Consider the following 5,886-nt stretch of genomic DNA (forward strand, 5'->3'; position numbering starts at 1 on the left):
CTTACCTAACATTAAACAAAGCCAAAAACAAAATTGGTGTTTCCACCACAAATCTAAAACCCAATTGTACTTTTTTAAATAAATCTAAAAATCCAATAAAAAACAAAACACCTGGCCTTTTAATAAATGTGATTGATTGTGTTATTTTATTTTATCTGGAAAACATAAGCATGGAAAGAAGTGGTAAAAGAAATTAAAACCATAAAGGAAAAAACCACAAACATTCCTCCAAAAAGGAACTAACATAAATAAGGAACACAAAAGCAAACACTTCACTAGCAAAAAGGAAGTTCTGAAAAACATTTGTTCACAAAACACTGAGTACATTACAACTGTACCAACTATTGGTAATATTACAGAAGAATTCATTGAAGATATATTTTTAAAAGAACAAGTTAATACAGGAACAACAATGTGAATTGCATTGGTTGAAGTCTTTCCTTCAGTATCCACAAGTCCTTTAAAATATTTAAAAGATAAAAGTGAAAATACAAATATACTTTTAATGCTCCCAATGTTAACGCTATCACACCTCATCAATTGCATTCACCACACCAAACACCTAAAGTCAACAAATGAAAATTAATGAAAAGCACTCGGTCTAAATTTGATTATGTTTCAACAAAACAAACTCCACTTCAAATTGAAATACAACCTACATTGTCTGTTACAAATAGCACTGTTATTATTCATCAGAAGTGCTGTTACACCAAATAAGAGAAAACATGCATTACCTAATGCTAAATATACTCCTATTCCAACAGTTGAAAGTCCACAAATTCTCCCAAAATAAAACAAATACATTCCCTATTATTAGTACTATTTCAAGAGTGCAAACGGCCATTATAGATGCTACAAACAAATATATATTACCTACTACTACTAGTACGATTTCAACAATGCAAAGTACTTTTATTCAGCAAAAGAAAAAAATTGTAGCACATTGACTTTTTGTATTTCAAAAACGAAAACTTTTCATATACCTAAATATAAAACGCATGATTTGCCAGTGACAATTTCTGTAACCTCATCAAACACAACTTAAAATGTCTTATGTTTCAAGTAGCAGTTTGTTAACAAGTAAAACTAGCATGGCCCACAAAACTAAAAAAGATAATGTACGTATTAATGCTACTTCTTTAACTTATCCATCGGAAAGTTCAACTACTGAAGAAACATCATAACAAAATGTCCATACTAATACAACTACCTCTAGAACAATTCCAGATGTCGTCTTAAGATGTTAGATTTGGCACTACTTTGAAACTCCTGAACCGGATGATGTTCAAAATGATCCTCAAGTACTTTGCACAATCAGCAAAGCAAATTTAAAAACCCACAAGTATATCATTTGGGAAGTTTAGCAATGTTAGCACATATGCAAAGTAAACATGAGCAGACATATTTTAAACATTTGTATAAACATAAAACAACTGAACAAACTTCAATAAAAGAACCAGTTCCATTGTAGTTAATACAACTAAAAAACATAATACTAAAAGAAAATATATAGAAACTGTAACAGTACAAAAGGGCTATTAACCTATACCTTCTAAAGTTCCCAAAACATATCAGCCCAAATTTACTAAGGAAGATGTGAGCCGTGAATCCAACTTATGCCCAAATTGAGTCGTAACTTATGTTGAGGTAACTTACACAAATTTACTAAAAGGACTTACGATAAAAACATAGAAAGGTGGAAGTCAAGTGAAAGTGCGTACGTCAAAGCAGAACTTCTGTGAAAGGTGGAAGCCATGCAAAGATGGAAACATTCAAATAACCCCAAGATGACATAAAAATGTATATTTCTGGTAAATAATGACAATAAAATACATCATAACACCCACAATCACCATGAAGTCATCCATCCAAGGGGAAGAATGGAAATACTAAACCCAACACACATCCTGTAATACACCACAGAACACATCAAACACACATACTGCCACATCATATGTGGAACCAATACAACCATCCCAAAAAGAAACACCCTTATGCGAAACACATACAGACCATCACCAAACAAGACACACCTGAACCACACACACACACAGCTGCAGAACATCCCAGACAAAATAGGACAAACCAACCCATACAGCGATGATGCCCATCAGCATACACATCATGACACCATACATACCTACATAAAGGCAAACTGTGCCATTCCACGCCTTCCACCACAGGAGATGTATACCTGTGACCTAGCAATAGCACTCTATGTACAGCAATGGCACGATGCTGCAGCTGTCGCACAACAGCCGAGGATCAGATGGAGGGAATGGGTCTTCTGCACAATGGTCACCTTCTTCTGATTGGTCGACACATAGTTCTACCGAAGGTATCGCTTCCATCTGCATGCCATCATGGACATGTAGTGGGAGCAGGAAGGTGATTTGCACCCCATGACTGTGCGTTCACATGCCATCAGGGCACATGTGAAGCTCCAAGCTGCCCTGCATTTCTTCACCACTGGCTCATTCCAGAGGACCAGTGGCATCACTGCAGGAATCTCCCAGGCCAAGCAGTCATGCAGCCTGCACCAGGTCATGGCATGCATCATATCGAGCAACCGACACCATGTCCACATGCCCTCAACCCAGGACGAACAAGGACAGGTGGCACATGGATTTTACATGGTGCACCGATTCCCCCTTGTCATCGGTACCATTGAGTGCACCCATTTCACACTATGCCCCCCCCCCCATGGCAATGTGTGCATGTACTGGAACCGGCACCGCTGGCACTCCATCAACATACAACTGGTCTGCGATGCTGGTGGGCTGTTCATGTATGTGTATCCACATTTCTCTGGCTCTGTCCACAACAGCCACATATTCCGGGTCTTCAGCTTATGTGTGAAGTTGGAAGTCGGACACTACGGGGACATGTGGCAGATAGGTAAGTACACAAACTCCCACTGTGTAACACACAAATGCATCCATTTATCCACACACAGGTGCACAGCCACATGGCCATCGCAATGTGTGCATGCCATCACTCGGTCCACACAAAGCCAACTAGTATGCATTCAACATGTCACACGAAGGGACACCCAATGCGCACTGACACGATTGATTTCCTTCCTCATGCAGGTGATGTAGGTTATCCATTGCGCCCCAACCTCATGACACCCTGCAGGTGGCCCGTCGGTATACAACAGGAAAGGGGCAATACCGCACATAGGACCACCAGGGGCATCATTGAGTGGCCCATAGGCCTCCTGAAGTCACTATTCAAATGCCTCGAACACTCGGGTGGGAGGTCCTCCTGTACAGGCCAAATGTCATGCGCAATATAACCTATTTATCTATAGGAAACTGGTTACCCCTCCCTTATTCTTTAGGGACAACAATGGGTCCACACCATTTTACTTTTTATGCTACTTATCATTGTGCAGACAGCTAGAGGGAGAACGCATATTGCATTATCATAAATTAGTATTCGTTTTATTTTGAGAAATGTTTACAATGTACAAAATTATTAAACCACTAAAGTCAGCCAGACAACAAAACACATTAAAAGAGGTTTGAAAAAAGAATCACTTCAATGAATAGAATGTGACTGGGGATTAGCATACAGTGATTGCACACACTTCTGGAAAACACACAATATAGCGAGATTATACAATGATTAGTTGGTTATTGATCTGTACTGCACTGCAGTCTTAATTCACAACCGTTTTTTTTTCACCTCTGCAATCGTTTTTACGAGTCCAGATTGATTAGCTACGTCGCTGTGTGTTTTTCGTTTATGGGAACAGCAAAATTAACATGATATTGTTTTTTTCCTCTGAGTTCACCACGTGTTTCGGCTCTTTAATCGTGATGCATTTGTACCTACATGCTCACATGTTTACATTTTAGAGCCATCTTCAGGAAATACATGTGGTTCTTTTTCAGGATAAGTCGGTTGAAAGGCTCCATATCTCACACTTCCTGAAATACAAAAACAGTAAGTCAGTTTCATACCACATAAATGCATCTATCTCCTACGCAGTATTCATGGTCGCAATGCCATCTCATCAGTTAAAAAGGAAAAAGTTAAAAACAGTGTGCAACCTTTGGATTAAGGCAGATAACATAGGGATCATAAGGCAATTCTTTAAGCCAAATGATATTCTTGCTTCAACCCGATTTTCTTCCTAAGGGTCTACTTTTTCCCCTTGCTAAGACAAAGAGATGTTGTCCCTAATTTAAGCCAATATATGTTTGCTTGTTTATCCAATCATTCACCAAATATGCAGTTTCAATATCTACTGACCAAAATGATTTCTGTCCTTTCGTTTTCATTCCCTCTTGGATCAGAAATGGAACAAGGCAGTCTCTTCCTGTTGTAGAGTCTTAGTACAGGGTCCAGTCTGTAGAAAAAACAAAACCGGAAGCCCATGAATAATGTATAATATTATTTTTAATTTTTATTTTTACATTTTATACTGCATGACATTAATTACTGGTTCCTGAGGCTCCCTTCACAGGTTTTCGATTTTATGGCTTGTTATGCCATTTCGGGACTGGGTGCAGGATGATTGTTCAAGAGCCTTTACAGGTCGAATTACTGTCATCGTGACCCGTTCAGGCAGGGAATGCCAGTGCGTGGTCACGATAACACTAGTAGCCGCAATTACCTTCTCCTATTTTGGATTGTGCGCAGAGGCATGTGTTGGTAATATTCTATGGGTGGCTTACCTTATTCAGAACGCCGGGAGAGGAACCGAGCGGCAGAAGCATGATGCATCGCCTTCGCTTAGTGCTGCAGAATATAATCTGTGTGGGTCATGATTTACTTTGTTTACATGGGCTTTCAGCCTCGTGATCAAAACGAGGCTTGGAACGAGGGCCGATTGCCATCTTGGATGTGTAGGTTCAGTGAATGCAGATCTTGGGAGATGTGTCTGGAGTGTAGTAAGTTAAATCACGATGTTGGTGGAGTAAGTCTGGTGCGCAATGCAGGTATGTTTGTTGATTTCACAGTGTTGGCAGGCATATTTGGCAAAGGTGTGTGTCTGTGCGGGAAAGATATTTGCGGCTGGTATGTACACATGCATGTCATTTTTTACTTAAGTTTTCATTTGCGTGTTCACTTATGTTGGCATGTGTTCTGCCAATGGAAGTTATACAGTGAGATCTGCTGAATTTCCATGTGTGTGTTAATGAATTTACATTTTTGGACGTAACTTGCGCTGCACGTAGCACTAAAGGACTTTATTTTTTTTAACTTACCCACAAAAAAGTCGTAGTTAGTAAATTCGGGGATATATATATATATATATATATATATATATATATATATATATATATATATATATTTATTCAGCTCTAATTGAATTTATTTATTTACCGCGGGCTGTGTAGTTAGGGTTTAGTTGCTAAACTCATAGGAAGACCACTTAGTCGGTGGCTTATAACTTCGCCCCCCGTGGAGGAATCATCACCAAACTTTGCAAAAAAAAGTATATGGCCAGCTCTGAATTTTTACTCCAAGTTGGGTGAGGATTCGTTGCAGGGGGGGCAAAGTTATAGGGGGGGTCCCAACATTTTTTTTTTCCATAGGCTGAAGGGGGAGAAAATTTGCGCACGGCTACAGACCGAACTGCTGGATGGATTTTCACCAAATGTGCCCCAGGAGCGGGGGCTTGGGTCAGAAAGCGTGCGTTTGTGTGTTTGGTGGAAATCCGACCAGTACTTTTGTTGCAAAGAACTGAAATGCATGTCACAAAAAATGTGCTCTGCTGACCCATTTCCCTGTTCGCTCTGTGGACAGAAGTGTCATTGGCTTGCGGTACGGCGTGCTGTCGGAGAACTTTGGACGCAGCCGATGGTTGGCTGAAGGGAATTGTGCTGTACATCAAAAAAATTTGGGAAGCGCCACCATGGTGATCGGAGGACA

General features: G+C 39.8%; 1 long non-coding RNA gene across 1 annotated transcript; it reads right to left on the bottom strand.

The window, feature by feature from the left end:
* Nucleotides 1–3,424: 3,424 nt before the first annotated feature.
* LOC138503668 (uncharacterized) lies at nucleotides 3,425–4,793 on the bottom strand. The gene is made up of 3 exons (XR_011279685.1): nucleotides 4,686–4,793; nucleotides 4,261–4,357; nucleotides 3,425–3,935 (listed from the first exon to the last, which is right to left on the bottom strand). It is a non-coding gene; the product is annotated as an uncharacterized lncRNA (long non-coding RNA).
* Nucleotides 4,794–5,886: the final 1,093 nt, after the last annotated feature.

Source organism: Ambystoma mexicanum, chromosome 11, assembly GCF_040938575.1.
Source record: "Ambystoma mexicanum isolate Mex_15411 chromosome 11, UKY_AmexF1_1, whole genome shotgun sequence".
In the NCBI taxonomy this organism is placed as follows: Eukaryota; Metazoa; Chordata; class Amphibia; order Caudata; family Ambystomatidae; genus Ambystoma; species Ambystoma mexicanum.